The sequence below is a fragment of the Lissotriton vulgaris genome, chromosome 1_1, assembly GCF_964263255.1.
Source record: "Lissotriton vulgaris chromosome 1_1, aLisVul1.2, whole genome shotgun sequence".
Classification (NCBI taxonomy): domain Eukaryota; kingdom Metazoa; phylum Chordata; class Amphibia; order Caudata; family Salamandridae; genus Lissotriton; species Lissotriton vulgaris.
In genome coordinates this window covers 1,975,032,883-1,975,050,522 of record NC_141685.1, presented here as the reverse complement: position 1 = coordinate 1,975,050,522, position 17,640 = coordinate 1,975,032,883, and positions in this window count along the sequence as shown.

The window sequence follows — 17,640 nt, the reverse complement described above, 5'->3', positions numbered from 1 at the left end:
GGAGGAAGGGGAAGGAGACCATATCAAAGAAGCGGGAGAGGAAGAACAACACAAACTCAACAAACTCCCTTGCCAGCACCCAAAAAACCCGCAGATCCAAGCAACGCAAGAAGACAATACCCCCTCCGCAACAGGAAATAACCAACCTGATTGTGAACCTCTCAAACTATCAGCCAACTGAAAAAGAAAATATGGTATTAAACAAAGGGTTATCATTGTGCCCCGATTCACATTTTGACTACACAACATTACAATAAAATCCGCAGATAAAGGGGGGAATATTATGATAATGGAGACATCTGACTATGTCAATGAAGCCATGAGACAGTTAAATGTGCAACAAAACTATTCTAAACTCACACACTTGAATGAATGGTGCATGAAAGAATTGCTTAATGAGGATGAGAAAAAATTTAAAAATACTGATTTTCCTACGATGCCCTGTATATATTTCTCACCCAAAATACATAAGACTCTAATCAATCCGCCATGCAGACCAAATGTCTCCTCATGCAGTTCCCTGTATGAGAATGTCTCAAAATATGTAGACACATTTCTTGCCCCTATTGCTCAAAGCATGCCCTCCTACATCAAGGACACAGGAGATTTTTTAAGGACCCTTGTGGATATAACCTGGAATGCGGAATACCTACTAGTCACAATAGATGTAGTATCGTTATACACATCGATAAGACATGACGTGGGAATAGAAGCCTGCCATTACTTCTTGAAACAACGCAGCATTACAACATTGGAACACACAAACATGCTTCTAAAAATGATTCATATGTGTTTAACAAATAATGTATTTTTCTTTAATAAGGAACTATACAAGCAGGAATGTGGAACTGCCATGGGGATATCTTTTTCCCTAAACTATACTACCATGGGCTGGTGGGAAAAGACAATAGCATGGAACATCAATAACCAACTAGATTTGGATCGAATAATTCTATGGGTACGCTACATAGACGATTTGTTTATAATATGGAATGGGTCAGATCTGCAATTTCAAAAATATTTCTCCATATTAAACAATAACAATGTTGGTCTGCAATTCACATGCTCCACAAGTAAAAAACAAATTCACTTTCTAGACACCAAGATTTACATCTCAGAAGGAAAAATTGAATCCACCTTGCTTCGCAAAAAAACATCTACTAACAGTGTGCTGCATTGCACCAGTTTCCACCCTAAAGCCCTGCTCAAGAGCATACCATATGGAGAATTTATAAGACTCAAAAGAAATTGTTCTAAGGCTGGAGATGCAGAAATCAAAATAGGAGAGAGCAAGGCAAGATTCGCTTCACCGGGATACGAAGACTGTGTCCTAAAGAAATGCAAAAAGAAGGCAGACAAAAAGACAAGAGTAGAAATTTTGATAGAAAAAGCCAAAATAAATACTGAGAAAGATCCGCCAAGATTTGTAACTACATACAATAAAGAAAGTGGAATCATCGCCAACAAGATGAAAAAATACTGGCATCTCATATCAGGAGACCCGGACATAGGTGAACTTGTAGGCAAGCAACCATCAATAACATACAAAAAACACCTCTCTCCAAGATCTCCTAGTAAAAAGTCATTTCCAAATGAAATCACAAACAAACTGGCTAATAGACCAACGTAAAGGATTCCAACCATGCTCAACTTGCAAAGCATGCAAGATTAGAACAAGCAAAAAAAGCATTGAAGAACCAGATGGCAAACTAATGCAAATTGACCAACAAATTACAGGTATTTCCAAAAATGTGGTATATGTGATTGAATGCAGATGCGGGATCAAATACATAGGAAGCACCACATGTATGCTGAAAAAGAGAATCTTGGAACACATCAGGGCAGTGACGAACAAAAATATGCTATATGCCACTGCAAAACACATAAGTGCTTGCCAAAATGGAGACTGGAGAGCAATGAAATTTTATGGTTTGAAAATGTTGACAAAAATGGAAAGAGGAGGCGACACTGTCCGAAAACTAAGACAAATTGAGTCCCGCCTCATTATCCGACTTCGAACTAAAATCCCAAGAGGCATGAACTTTGGGGAGGACCTCCATATACATCTAGAGTGACTTTAACATTACCAGTTGAAAAGTTCAATTGCTAGGGTACTATACCCGAAACCCGAACTAATAGAAATAAGGAACTAATTCAGTACTAAATATGAATTAATATTCTGCCCATGTGAATTAACATGTAGCATAATGTACTAATGAGATTGCAAATGATTGAATCACACCAGTCTTTCTTTCTTGTAATTTTAAAATGATTTTTTGTTCCAAACTACCTATCCCACAATGCCACCTAAGGCTAAAATGGGATAGTATTTAAATGGAAATGGTAGAAGGACTTACTGACCGTGACCAAAGCCTTGTGTGGCTGAAACGCGTCGGTGGGGTGAAGCGCTGATTAAAAGGCTTCAGTAAAGTATCTGGTTGTGCCGCCTCCTTTGTGATAAAAAAATAAAAAATATATATATATTTATATATATATATTTCAGTAAATAAACAAATGTTAAAGAGACAGTGTAAATGTCAGTTAAAACATACTGTTATTTTTAATGGTATGTTTCACCGGACATATTCACATACCTATTGTGTCTCTTTTAATATCAGTTTTTTCGGAGAATTTCTCAGGTTTTAATTTTTTAATGTAAAAAAAGATATTATTTCAATTCTTATTTAGAACATCCCTTTAACCTTTGTTTTTTTAGTTAATTTTTAAAGGGTTCTTTGTGTTATATAAAATAAGATATTATTGCAATTCCAAACTATAACATCACTTTAACCTTAGGTTTTTTTCAGGGACATTTTTATGTTGTTTTAATGTAAAGTAAGGTTTCCATCACTTTGAGCGATTTGTAGTTGGGCACAGGGGCTGACCTGTGGCCAGACCAGATTTGACACCCAAACCCCTATGGGTGCCCAAACCGCTGCAACACATGGCAGACTTCATGTAACAATATGACAGGTGTAATTTTAATTAAGGCAGTCAATCAATCAATCAATCAGGGTTTATATTGCGCGCTACTCACCGTGAGGGTCTCAAGGCGCTGGGGGTAGCAGCTTCGGAACAGTTGAAGAGCCAGGTCTTGAGGTCCTTCCTGAACGTGTGCAGGGTCGGGGAGTGTCTGTTCACAGGTAGCTCATTCCAGGTCTTGGCTGCGATGGTGAAGAAGGCTCTTCCGCCTGTTCTGTTTCTGGGGATGCGGGGGACCTCTGCCAGGAGGAGGTAGGCGGATCGGAGGTTCCTCTTGGGAGCGTGGAAGGATAATCTCTTGTTGAGGTATTTGGGTCCGATGTTGTTGAGTGATTTGTAGGCGTGGGTGAAGAGGTTGAAGGTGACCCTCTCATCGACGGGGATCCAGTGGAGGCCTCGTAGGTGTTGGGTCATGTGTTTGTGACGTGGTGACCCGAGGATCAGTCTGGCTGCGGCGTTCTGGATGGTTTGGAGTTTGTGTAGAAGGGTTCTGTTGATACCGGCATATAGGGCATTGCCGTAGTCTATTCTGCTGGTTATGAGTGCCAGGGTGATGGTTCTTCTGGAGTCGGGGGGATCCATTTGAAGGCCTTGCGAAGGATGCATAGGTAGTTGAAGCTGGTGAAGGTGATGGCGTTGATCTGGTGGTTCATGGAGAGAGAGGATTCGAAGATGATGCTGAGGTTTCGATTGTGGTCTGTGGTGGTGGGTGGAGTCCCAAGGGTAGTGGGCCACCAGGTGTTGTCCCAGGCGGAGTTGCAGGGTCCGAGGATGAGGACCTCGGTCTTCTCAGAGTATAGATTCAAACAGCTGTCTTTCATCCAGGCTGCCACAGCAGTCAGAACACAAAAATATATAAAGTGGGCCTATTGGGTTTATCAAGGGGTAAACACTTCAAGATATATAACACTGACTTATTGGATTTGTCAATAAATGAATACAGTAATTTAACAATAACTATAATCCAATGCACTTTGATGTATGTAAACTATAATGATTAATAATAGTCACAAAAGACAGCATTTTTCTTCAAGACAGAATGCAGCCATAGATCTAAGCACAAGGGCTCCCCCACTCTAGCTGGAGAAAATGCAACTCCAGCTTGGAGTGTTTTAAAAATAATGTGAAACTCCTATGGGGACTTGCATTGAATGACAGAGGAGATTCACAGTTTTCTTTTATTTTCTGTATTGGTTCTGTGATTCTTGCAGCCCCCCAAAACACATTTGTAATATGTTGGTGGTGCCACAGGCCAGACTGGAGCACCACAGAACCAGGACAAATATGTAAATAAGCTCTTAATAGGCCATGTGGCTCTGGGCTGGAAGCAGTGACTAATAAATGAGTTGCTACTTCCAAACAATTATTTTTAATTTTTTTAAAATATGTTTTTGTTGTCCCAGTGCCCCACCCACAATTTACATGTATTTGAGGGCTGCGGGGGAGATCCAAGGCCCCTATTGTCATGTGTCCCATGCAGGTCTGTTATCGTTTTTCCTATGTTATCATGAGCACGCTGGAGTCTTTACTTTGCTTTGAACGCATTTCTATGCAGAGATTTTTTGCTGTGTGCCACTCTGTACTTCCACACAGAACCTACTGTTGTTTTTGTGTTCTGTTGTTTCCTGGTATTTAGTTTGAACACCGTATACAAGGTTAAACAACAATGCCCCTTGTTATTCTGTTTTGGCCAGGCTCTAGCACATAGACAAAATACACAAATGCAGCTGTTGTTTGGGAATATATACTCTTTGTCATATAGGTATGCACAGACAGCCACATACCAAGGCGATAACGCGACTGCACCTGAGATGTAGAGCCTTCATCAGTGCATACTAAGGTATGGGGTCTGTTGCAAACATCCATGGATCGTTTGATACCCTGTCTTATCATTTTATGAATTATGGATTACTTACTATGCTGATCTTCTTACTTATTGTGGCACGTATACTACATACTAGAGCACAGGGGTTAAAATAAATATTTGAAAGGTTTCTTGTGACTGTCAGATCTTATTGTGGACAAGTACGAGTGTGAGAGTGAAAGGTATGTTCTCTCACTGCGATTCCTGAGAGGGTCAGGAGTGTTGTGTTTTGGGGTGTCTAATCACGTATTCCTCTGTAAGTGAGTAGGAGGGCAAGTGAGACACTATAGCTACTCAGTCCCGGCTTCATGGGTACTAAGGTGGTAGGATAACTCAGTCCCTGCCTACTAAGGTTCTATTGTCTCAAGCATAGTTCTGTAATTTCGCAAAATCCCTGCAACCTGGCGCCGCCAACATTTGGTCTGGTACTTATTTATGGGGCCCCTGAGTAGCGCTTGTGCTCATAACAATACAGTTGCACCTTTGCCCGCAGACTAGTGTGGGAGCTTTACCTCCTCAGTTTGTAGGGTCTTCCTTTTGCTGTGGTTTTTCAAACTTAGATTTTAATAGGTTAAATCCATCTTTTGTGGTACTGTTTGAATTCCTTATATTTCTATATTGCTCAACCAGTTACGATTCTTGCTCATTGCAGCGCAGCGGTTACTCAACACTTGTTTCAACATGGAGTCCCAAATGCGGGGTCTCCAGTTATTTTTGTAGTCAAAGTGGATCTTGCATACCGCTTCAAAGTTTTATACTCTTGGGTTACGTTTCCTGCTGTTGATGCGAATGATAATACTTTACATACTTATACTGTAGCTAGTGTTCCTGTGGTTTATCGCACCCATGTAATCATTGAACTTCCTCTTACGGCCTGGGAGTACCAAATTTGGTTTAATGGCACCCTTCCCCATCCTCTTTCTTCAGTTCGTATGGACCCCTTAAGTTCTGACGGGGTCGCTTGGCATGTCTTGACAGGTTTTACTCCTTTTCCACTTTATGCTACCCCTACTGTGGTGGATGCACGTTTGTTGTACGCTCAAGTGGTCCATTTATATAGATGTTTGATTTAGTTTGTTGCATGTGCCTTTTTGGCAGCTCCACCTGGGGCTGCACATCATATTCTGGCCCCACAAGGTGGTGGGATTGTCATTAGCCTGAATATTATGAACTCCGTTACGGGCAAATAGAACCTTAACCATGAAGACATTCAGTTTCGGATTGCTCAAAAAATTGATCAGCTTGATGTTAGCATGAGCATGGTGCTGTCTTTACTTTGCATTGCACATGTTACTATGCACACATATGTTGCTTTGTGCCACTCTGTACTTTCACACAGAACCTACTGTTGTTTTTGCGTTCTGTCCTTTCCTGGGATTGAGTCTGAAAAACATAGACAAGGTCAAACAAGAATACCCCTTGTTGTTCTATTTTGGTCAGGCTCTAGCAAATGGACAGAACACACAAATGCAGCTGTTGTTTGGAAACACGTACTCTTTGTCATATAGGTAAGCACGGACAGGCACATACACAGATGAGATTGCGACCACACCTGAGATGCAGAAAGTTCATCTGTGCATGCTCAGGTACGGAGTCTGCTGCAAACACCCATAGATCTTTTGATATATAATTACTTTGCTTCTGAAGAACGGGAGGTTAGCTTACTCTCACCTATGCAATGATAGTTTATTTGATCATTTATGGATTACTAACTATGCTGACCGTATTTGTGTTAGGCATCTTCCCACTTATTGTGGCGAGTATACTGTATACTAAAGCACGATAGTTAAAATAAGTATTCTAAATGTTTCTCGTGTCTCTGTCAGATCTTATTGTGGACAAGTAGGAGCGTGAGAGCAAAAGTGTCTGTTCTGTCACCGCGATTCCTGAGAGGGTCAGTTGTGTTGTGTTCTCTGGTGTCTAATCACTTTTTCATCTGTGACTGAGTAGGACGGCAAGTGAGACACTATAGTTACTCAGTGTCGGGTGTCATGAGTACTAAGGTGGTAGGATAACTCTGCCCCTGCTTACTAAGGTTCAATGGTCCCTAGCATAATTTTGTGATTTCCTAGAATCCCTGCAACACTTGGGCCCCTGGTGACTCCCCAGCCAGCACTCATCTTGGGTACCGGTGGTAGACTGCCCTTTTATTTTTGTTCTGAAAGAACTGGAAACCACTCCTTTGCTGCTGTAGTTTTCCAGCACATTTCCTTTGTATCATGCTATGAGGGGAGGCCCTGATGGTTTCCCTGCCTGCTCCCAAAATAGGGTGGCAGGAGCTCCCTCTGATGTGAGCAATCCGCAAAACTGTGTGCAGGGAGTTGGAGTTCTCCCCGCCTGCACTCTTGTGAAATAGCAGTATGCAAGGGGATGGGGTACCAGGGACAAAGCTGCCATCATGTTCTGGTGATGGGGTTTCCTGGGTCACTGAACGGCTAAGTGATAGGGGCACACAACTCCATCCTCAGACAAAAATGCCATGGCCCGAGGGGTTGGGGTCTCAGTGGTCCGGGAAGTGGGCCCCACACCCGTCTCCTCAAAAAGAAATGCCTCAACCCCAGGGGATGAGGTTCCTGGGGCCTTCACAAGGCTCGGGAGAGTGGAAACCATCTGCTCCCCAAACTAATGCAATTGGCCACTGGTAAGGAGTCCCTGGGGCCTTCATAAGGCTCAGAGAGGAGGTGTATGTCTCCCACTTTAATAATTAAAGTGGCGCCTAGGGATGGAGTCCCTTGGGCCTTAAAATGGCTCCTCCCATAGAATATCAGTTGCAATGCACTGGCCCATCCCATGGAGCTTATTTTTGAAAAGGAAAGGAGCCCACACCTTTTTTGTTCAACAGGAGTGTGGAACTTATGTTTTAGCACTATGGAACCCTGACCCCAATATGTTTTTTTAACCTTTTTTTAGGGACTGAGATGTTAAGGCAGCCAATTAGAACGTATTGTTCGATCTGGATCCTCTGTGGTGTGAAATACACATATTCTGAAGCTTTTTTCTCAAAAACTACTGAACGGATTTACACTAAATCACAAAAAGCACACTTTTCAAAACAAGATGTAGGTTCCTACAATTTTTGGTGTAATTCCAGCAAGCAATTTTGTAGTATTGCAGTCCAATTTTCCAAAGGAAACTGGATGGGTAAAACGCATTTTGGGACCCCCTCTTTTCCTCAGCCCCTGCTTGACAGATCACCCTGAAACTTTAGAAGAAGGGGCTAAGCTGGATGAGACATTTTTTTCAAAATATTTTGTGGACATTTGCCAAGCAGCATCAATGTTATAAGCAAACAAAAAATAAATTTTCTATGGAAACATTGTCCTAATTATAACTACCCAGAGGCAACTGGCAATTAGTGATATGTGTGTGTGTGTGTGTGTGTGTGTGTGTGTGTGTGTGTGCGTGTGTGTGCATGTGTGTATATATATTATCTACTGGCGGTCGCCAGTATGTTGTTATAGTCAGGACTTAGTTACCATAGGAAAATCGCAATATTCTATTCCAAGTACCTTTGGCACCAACGGACGAATCTTTGTGAAATTTTCAAAACTCATGGCATTCTCCGGTCCGCTACTATTATGAAAGTTTCGGGTGATTCGGCAAGCAGAGGACGAGAAAAAAGGGGGTCCCAAAAAGTTTTTTCCCCTGCAATTTTCCATAGGAAACTTTAGACATGGCACAGCCCGAACTGCTGAACGGAATTACACCAGATCTGGCAAAAAGGTAGCTCTTGGTTCAGAAAGAGCCCTTTTTGTTAAATTGTGTAAATCTGTTCAGTAGTTGCTGAGAAAATCAAAGTTAAAAAAAATTCTATATCTAGAGGCGCGCAGGATTTGTGTACCCTCGTGATCACGAGCTGCATGCTAATTGGCTGTCAACACTCCAAACCAGGAAGTGTTGGCAGCCATCTTGTACCTCAAGAAAAGAGAAAAGCAAACGTGCAAAACACAAAAAAGGGGGCAGGGTAGAAACACCCTGATCCCCTAGGCCTGCTCAGGGTGTCCCACAAGGACTCCAGGGCCAAAAAAATATATAATTTTTTTTTAAATCGCGGGATGTGCGGAGGATCAGCGGATAAGTCTGGAAAAAAAAACAAGTGCTGGCTGCAGCGCTTTGTTATTATTTAGTCCCCGGGTGGGCTAAGTCCTGGGGCAATCTTTATATTGTAATGGCGGGCCCAAAGTGGCCCCTCAGCCCCGGGGAACACCACCCCTGGGGCTTTTCAAAAATATTTGCGGGGGCTCACGGCAACCTGCTGCCCCCGGGAGCGCCCCACAGCCCTGGGGACCGCCACCCCCGGGGCTTGTGAAATAAATGGGTGGAGGGGCTTAAAGGCCCCCCAAGCCCTGGGGACCCCCACCCGAGGCTTTTCAAAAATATTTGCGGGGGCTCATGGCCCCCCCCAAGCCCTGGGGCCCGCCACCCCTTGGGATTTTCAAAAATATTTGTGGGGACTCAGGGCCACCCGCAGCCCCGGGGACCGCCACCCCTGGGGCTTGTGAAATAAATGGGTGGAGGGGCCTAATGGCCCCCCAAGCCACAGGGAGCGCCACCCCTGGGGCTTTTCAAAAATATTTGAGGGGGCTCAGGCCCCCCCACAGCCCTGGGGACCGCCACCCCCAGGGCTGCTTGTGAAATAAATGGGTGGAGGGGCTTAAAGGCCCCCCCAAGCCCTGGGGACACCCACCCCGGGGCCTTTCAAAAATATTTGCGGGGGCTCAGGGCCCCCCGCAGCTCTGGGGACTTGTGAAATAAATGGGTGGAGGGGCTTAAAGGCCCCCCCAAGGCTTCTATTTTTTTAAAATAAAGAAACCTGTTTGGGGCTTGAACCTCCACACGCCCCAGGGACTGACACCTCCCTGGGGCTCTAAATTTTAAAATTGGGGGGTCTGTGACTGACCCCCAAGCCCAGGGGACCACCATCCCCAGGGGCTTTATAAATGGTGGGAGGGGGGCCGCGCCACTACCCTCCTGGAGCCCTCGATGGCCCTGGGGACCGACACCCATTGGGGCCGGCTCCTTCAGTGTCCTGGGGTGCCCCCCATGGGACACTGCAGTTTGCTATGGCAGGGCGGGAGCCTCACAGCTCCCTCCCTGCCATAGCAAACTCTGCTTTGGTTTTTGGAAGAGAGAGCAGCAATCCTGCTTGCTTTTCCACACGGGGAGCTGCATCTTAGCAGCTCCCCATGTGGAAAAGCAATGCCGGATCCCACAGGATGCGGGGAGCCGGCGGGATCATGGGGGGATTGGGACCCAGGAGGGGGCCACACGGCCCCACTCACCATTATAAAAAAAAAAGAAAATTAAAAAGGAAAGGCCGGCCCAGGGTGATGGGTTCCCCGGGGCCATAAATGGCCTGAAGAGGGGAGCCATGCTTTCCCCCTCCAATAATTAAATAACATTTTTAAAATGGCCATGCCCCAGGGGATGGGAACCCCGGGCCGATTATGGCCTTGAGAGCGGGGCTACGCGGCCCCCTTCCACTTAAAAATAAATAAATAAATAAGGGGTCAGGCCCTGGGGGATGTGGTCTGCAGTGCCAATAAATTAGGAAAAGAAGGGGGATCACACAGCCTCCCTTCTTAAAAATGTTTTTTTTTAAAAGACCTGCATCGTGCCGGAGGCCTCGCTCCCTCCCTGCAGCACTCTGCAAACGCGCCCCGTGGCACGTTTGCAGATGGAGAACTAATTCCCCTTGAACATTGGGGGCTCCTGGGGGCCAACTAGCCCACTGGGAACATTCAGTATGCGCCAGGGAGCTGCGTTGCAGAGAGGTGTTCAGAGGCCATGTCCCTATTTACACCTCTCTGCAACGCAGCTCTGTGGCACTTAATGGAGGTACCTGGTGGGTTACTTGCACCCCAGGAACCCTCTGGTTCAAGGGGAGTTTATCCCCCAACTTAAAACGCATCACGGGGCTTGTTTGCACAGTGGTGAAAGGAGGGGACGGGCCTGAGTTGACATGTGTGCAAAAACACCCTATGGCACGTTTTAAGTTGGGGAATTAATTCCTCTTCAATCCTCAGGGTCCCTGGGAGCCAACTAGCCCACCAAGTACCTCCAGAGAGGTGTTCAGAGGCCAGCACCCTCTTAACACCTCTCTGCAACGCAGCTCTGTGACGCTTACTGGAGGTACCTAGTTGCCTAGTTGGACCCCAGGGACACTCAGGATTCAAGGGGACTTAATCTCCCAACTTAAAACAGCCACAGGGCATGTTTATACAATGGTGAAGGGAGGGGATGGGGCCTGAGGTGACGTGTGTAAACACGCCTTGTGGCACGTTTTAAGTAGGGAAAATAATTCCCCTTCAATCCTGAGGGCTGTTGGGGGTCAACTAGCCTACCAGGTGCTTCCAGTAAGCCCCACTGCGCTGCGTTGTAGAGAGGTGATCCAGGCCTTGCCCCTTTTTACACCTCTCTGCAACGCAGCTCTGTTGCGCTTACTGGAGGTACCTAATGGGTAGTTGGACCCTAGGGACCCTCAGGATTCAAGGGGACTTAATCTTCCAACTTAAAACGGCCATAGAACGCGTTTACACATTGGGGAAGGGAGGGGATGGCCCTGAGTTGAGGTGTGCAAACACGTACTGTAGCGTGTTTTAAGTTGGAGAAATAATTCCCCTGCAATCCTGAGGGCCCCTGGGTCTAACTAGCCCACCAGGTGCTTACAGTAAGTGCCACTGCGCTATGTGGCAGAGAGGTTTTCAAGGCCTCTTAAAATGGGCACAGGGCGTGTTTACACAGTGGTGAAGGGAGAGGACAGGGCCTGAGGTGACGTGTGCAAACATGCCCTGTGGAGTGTTTAAAGTTGGGGAAAAAATTCCCCTGCAATCCTGAGGGATCCTGGAGGATAACTAGCCCACCAGGTTTTTCCAGTTCGCGCCACTGAGCTGGTCCAGGCCATGCCCCTTTTTACACCTCTCTGTAATGCAGCTCTGTGGCGCTTACTGAAGGTACCTGATGGGCTAGTTGGAGCCCCCCAGGTACCCACCTTGATTTCCGTAAGTACCACTGTGCTGCGTTGCAGAGAGGTTGTCCAGGCTGTGCCCCGTTTCACACGTCCCTGCATAACAGCTCTGTGGCGCTTACAGGCGGTACCTAAAGGACTAGTTTGACCGTAGGGACCCTCAGGATTCAAGGGTAGTTAATCTACCAACTTAAAATGGAGACAGGGTGTGTTTACACAGTGATAAAGGGAGGGGACGGGGACTGAGGTGACTTGTGCAAACATGCCTTGTGACGTGTTTTAAGTTGGGGAAATAATTCCCCTTGAATCCTGAGGACCCCTCGGGGCTAACTAGCCCACCAAGTTTTTCCAGTTAGCGCCACTGTGCTGGTCCAGGCCATGCCCCTTTTTACACCTCTCTGTAATGCAGCTCTGTGGCGCTTACTGAAGGTACCTGGTGGGCTAGTTGGAGCCCACCAGGTACCCACCTTGATTTTCGCGGAGCATTGTGGGTCCATTCAGGAAGTGCATCCAAGCACTATAATAAAGGGGCGTTGCACAATTTGGTTTCTGACATCGCCGCAGCCTCTGAGGAAGGAGTACAGACACTCTGAAATGCGTCTGGCAAATATGGTTATGAACTTGAATTACAACGGTTTTACAAAGAAGTGCATACCCATAAAGGCTTTGTTGTGGGCAGCTGCGGTCTGAGTGCTCCTCGTACGTGGGTACACTGAGCTTTGTTATATCAAGCTGCAAACCCAGCCGCGGAGGCAGCACCCCCCTTTGAATTTGGGCCACGAGGCTGAATAATCATCAGTCCAACATTGTGAGGCAGCAGCAATGGATTTTGCACCAACAGACAAACCGGGTCTCATTTAAGGACATGAATATTGATATTATTAGGAGAACACAATGCCACAATGCTCCGCGGAAATCAAAGTGGAGCTTTCCATTCAGGAAGTGCATCTAAGCACTATAATGAAGGGTTGTTGCACAATTTGGTTTCTGACATCGCCGCAGCCTCTGAGGAAGGAGTACAGACACTCTGAAATGCGTCAGGCAAATACGACTATGAACTTGAATTACATTGGTTTAACAAAGAAGTGCATACCAATAAAGGCTTTGTTGTGGGCAGCTGCAATCTGAGTTCTCCTCGTACACCGTTGTTAAAAATTAGGTTACTAGTTGACAGGGGTGTGAGACCAGGTCAAGCAGCACCACCTGAAACAGTAAAACAGAGAAAACACATCACAAAAAGATCCCATACCAGGATATATTAAAATGTATTGGAATTTAATCAATAAAACAAGACAGAAACTAAATTCCGATCAGTAGATCCAGAGTTATGAACTTTTAAAGAATAATCTGCAAAATAACACCTAAAAACAGAAAGTCCCAACCATGGCTATCCGGTTGTGCTGCAGCAGGTGAAAGTCAAACGTTTAGGCTGATCACAATGAAAAGTGGGTCGGATATAGACCCAGGTAAGTCCCACTGAAGGTTTACTTTCCCAAGTTTTATGCAAAGAGTCCCATTTATGTTGGAGAGGGTTGCAGGGAGGAAAGGGAACGTTGCAGGAAATGGTCTGTGTGGTATAAATAGCAGTCCGGGTGTTGCAGACGGGTATGCTGGAGCTTAATGTTGGCAGTCCTCCACAGGCGATTGATGCTTGCTGTGCAAGGAGACGGGTTGGCGGCTGCTTGCGCTGAATGCTGGTGCAAGCGGCGTGCTTCAGGTGGAAACTGACCCATTCGTCGTCGCAAGGAGCCAAAAAGCTTCATTTCAAGTGCCCAATAGACCCAGCAATGGTCCAGAAGCTGAGAGGCAGCATTTGGGGGTCAGGAACTCAATGCATTGGGTCTTGGAGCTGGTTGAGGATTCTTTTCTGTCCCTGAGGCTCAAATCAGGATGCCACCAGACTAGCCCTTTGAGTCACTCTGAGGTTCTGGGTTTAGGATGAAGTTTCAGGTCCAGTTCAGTCTTCCCCAGGCAAGAGGGCAGTGGCACCAGGTCAGCACAGCAGAGCAGTAATTCCTTTCGAGTTACAGTTCAACAGAATGGCTGGCCTTGTAACCATACAGCAGTTCTTCTTCCTTGCAGGGTATCTAAAGGTTCACAAATGTACTGAAGAGTTGGTGTCTGAGGTCCTTCCTTTATACACAGTTGTGGCTTTGAAGTGGAGAGAAGCTTCTAGAGGCAGGCCTTTGAGGTGCACAGATGCCCTGTATTCCTGACCCTGGCACCAGACGAACTAAATGGGGGGGGGGGGGGAGTATGCAGCCCTTTGCTTGGAGGCAGGACACAGGCTATTCAAGCATAAGTGGAGCTGTGCCCAGCTCCTCCCTCCAATTCTGCCGGTGATTGCATTCCAGTTGCACCTAAGTTCCCATTGTGTGTGGCTGCATAGGAGGAATACACAAAATCGAACTGTCACCCACACTCAGTATTGTGACCTAGAAACAGGCTGCAGGCACCAAATGGCTAAGACAAGAAAAGGCCCACTTTTTAAAAGTCGCATTTTCAGAATCGTAATTTAAAATACAACTTCACCATAAGTAAGGATTTTAAATTACGATTCCCCAGACATCAAACATGAACTAGTTATCTTTTCCCATATGGAAATTACACTTATAAAATGTAATAAGGTAATTCCAATGCTATCCTATGGGAGATGAAGACCTTGCAGCAGTGAAAAAATAACTTTAAGAATTTTTTTACTACCAGGGCATGTAGACTTAAAAGTAGATGTCCAAACTTTAAATACACTCTAGCCTGCCTTTGGGGATGTCAAAGGCCTACCCCAGGTGTGACTTCTATGTATTAAAAAAGAAAGGTTGAGCCTGGCAAAAGTTTTAATTTCCTAGGTCAACATGGCAGTCTAAAGGCACACACGGGCTCTGCAATGGCAGGCCTGAGACTTAAGTGGGTTGCAAAATTAGTGCTGCAGGCCTTTACTATAATTTAATTTACAGGCCCTGGGCACATGTTATTCCACTTTACTAGAGCCTTACACGTAAATTAAATATGCCATTTGGGTACAAGGAAGTGTTAACATATTTTAGGGAAAGAGCACAAACAATTTAGCACTAGTTAGCAGTGGTATGCAAAGTCCTATGTCAAGCAAGAACAAAGTAGGCAAGAACAGGATATTCAAATGCATAAATTTAAAGAAGTCCAAGAATGTAAGGTCTAACAAACATGCATTAGGAGGAGAGCTTAAGCACTTACACCATAGGTTAGCAGGTTAAAAGTGGACATAGTTCTAATGCCAACAAAACTGGGTTCAGCTACAGAGGTCAAAAATATGGGGGTGACCCTGCCAAAAGGGCTGGGTCCAGCACTCCTCCTAAGGGTCTTCTCTAATGCAAACTAAACTCTTTGCACCAGACTCAAGAAGGTAACTTTTCAGTGAGACTACCCTGGTAAATGTCTCAATCGCGGTGAGCATGTACTTGTGGCCTTCTGCTGCTCTAGCGCGACCAGATGATGGTGAGTGGCGGGTTGTGCTTTTAGGCTCTATTTTTACTTACAGGTTTAATTCTGAACATTTCTGGCTCTACTGATAGGTTTTTTGTTGTTCTGGAATCTGTTAGAGTTTTGCGGCACACACCGAGCCATAGACATTGACATGTGGTTAGGCAGGGTTCCCCATGTCAATTTATCCCCATTCCCTAGACGTTCTGCAGCAATAGGGTCCTTTACTGACGGTCCCTAGCAGACATAAAGAGACGTGCCACCCATAAGCCGACGCTTGGCTTACTTTAGTGACCACGCCCCTTCCTTGTTTCCTGAGCGAGCGAAACGCCATTCCCCCTGGCGCCTTGCTTGGTTCCCCGTTCCATTCCTGCTATTCTCGCTTCCCTGGCCTGTAATCGTTTTGTGGGCAGATTAAGGAGGCACTCCGGTGCCGACGGCTGTGCCCCAAAGAACTTCCTATATCCCGCCTCTCCTCATCTGAGGATCTTTCCGAGTTCTGCTCCTTTTCAGTTTCGAGGCTTGGCACTGGTGTTTAGCGTGGAGCCTGTTCCTACCTCCTGCTTGCTCCAGGGATGTTGACAAGAACCTCGGGCCGTTTGGCTCGCTTTTCTGAGGTTCTTTCTTCCGTTTCCGAGAGAGTGTTGCTCCGCCTGGTGCACGTTACCGGGCCGGGCTTCGCCTCCCTTGAGTGTATTCATGCTCCGCTTTTCTTGTCCCCGGAAGAGCCGGCCATAGCTCCTCAATTCCATTGTCCCCCTCTAATTTCCTGTTTTTTGTCTAAATGGTGTATGAATGTGTTATTTACCGAGTTGTCCATTACATAGTCTTAGAACTATTATTTCCTGGGCCATTCTATTTATGAGAGGAAAACCTGCTTCAAGGAGACTCATGGACGTGACTGGGGTAAGTGAACTGCAATACTAAACACATGTCAATGTAATTCTATGTGGATAGTAGCACAGTGTGTATAGAATTAGTACCATTATACTGTTTTCTTTACAGCTTTCTCACTGCCAGACAGACCTGCTTCCTTCCCGTGATTCCGCCTCATGTATGTGGAGAGTGGTGGACACTCCTTGGAAAATTCCCCCATACCTTTAAGGAACAGTCTTCAGGAGTGTGTACTATACAGCATTCTTTTAACAGTTTTTTGGAGATTAAGGGCATTCATCTTCACTCCTGTGGACACTTGGCTCCCATCCCTTGAATCTCGACAGAATCATTTTGTTTATTAAGACACACTCTATTTTTCTAAATTGGATTGTGACTTTTCTTGAGTTGTGTTTTCATTTTATTACTGTTTGTGTCCTGCATAAATACCTTATGCAGTGTCTGAGTTAAGTCTTATTGACCGATTTTATTTACCTTTACTATAAATTCCTGGTATATTGTATAGAAAACTCACCCAAGACTAGACATTAAATGCCTTCTGTGGAGTGCAGCACCTATAGTGACATCCAGGGAGTTGCCCAAAAAAACTATGGCTTCAGGCCCACCCTGTGTACTCTGTCTGTAGCAGTCTACAAATCTGCTGTTAAACCTGTCAAAATAATCCTTTCTTACAGGCGGGAAACCCTTTTATCAAATATTAAAAAGTCAAATCTTAAGTCCCCCTTGCTGCCAACAAAGAAGTCGCTCGATATTTAAAAGTGAAATGTGTGCAAAATGTAAATTGACATGTTTCTCCAGTGGCTAGTCACTAAAATCTATTTTCATTGGCATGGCTATTGCTGGATACTCAAAAATGTCCAAGGAGAGATTATAAACTTACATCTGTATCTTTTGACAGGAAATGGCTAGAATACTCATTCAAAATGACATTTTCATGTTTATTCAAAATTAATTTCCTTAGTGAAGCCATATTTGTATTAAATATATGGGAAAAGTAACCGCTAGAAAGTTATACTTTTCCTGAATGAGCCCCAGTTAGGCTAATTAGCATTCGCCTGGGACAGGTGACCGGCCAGTACAATGATGCATGAAAACTTATCCTTCATGGGTGTGAGGAAATGGTGTTTAACTTTCCCTTATGGTGGGCAGAGGAACTTCATTAACTTGAAAGGGGCCAATATGAGGCCTGTCCTTTCACAAGGAGATGTAAATTGAGACCTGCACACAGGCAAACCTGTGTTCCACAAGACCAAATTAGCCAGGCTGGCTCTAAACCCAGTGTGAGCGTAGCTGCCCCAAAACTAGTTTGGAGTGGACTGCTGATTTCCATGGCAACACTTGTAGCTGGGCACGAAGGGTTCTCCTGCCTTGAATTTATGGAACACTATAGGATTGTTTGCAGAGGGGCAAGAAGGAACAGCTGAAAAAGTAGATAGGGTTACTCCTGGGAATTTTTACCCCATTGCTTAGAGAAGAG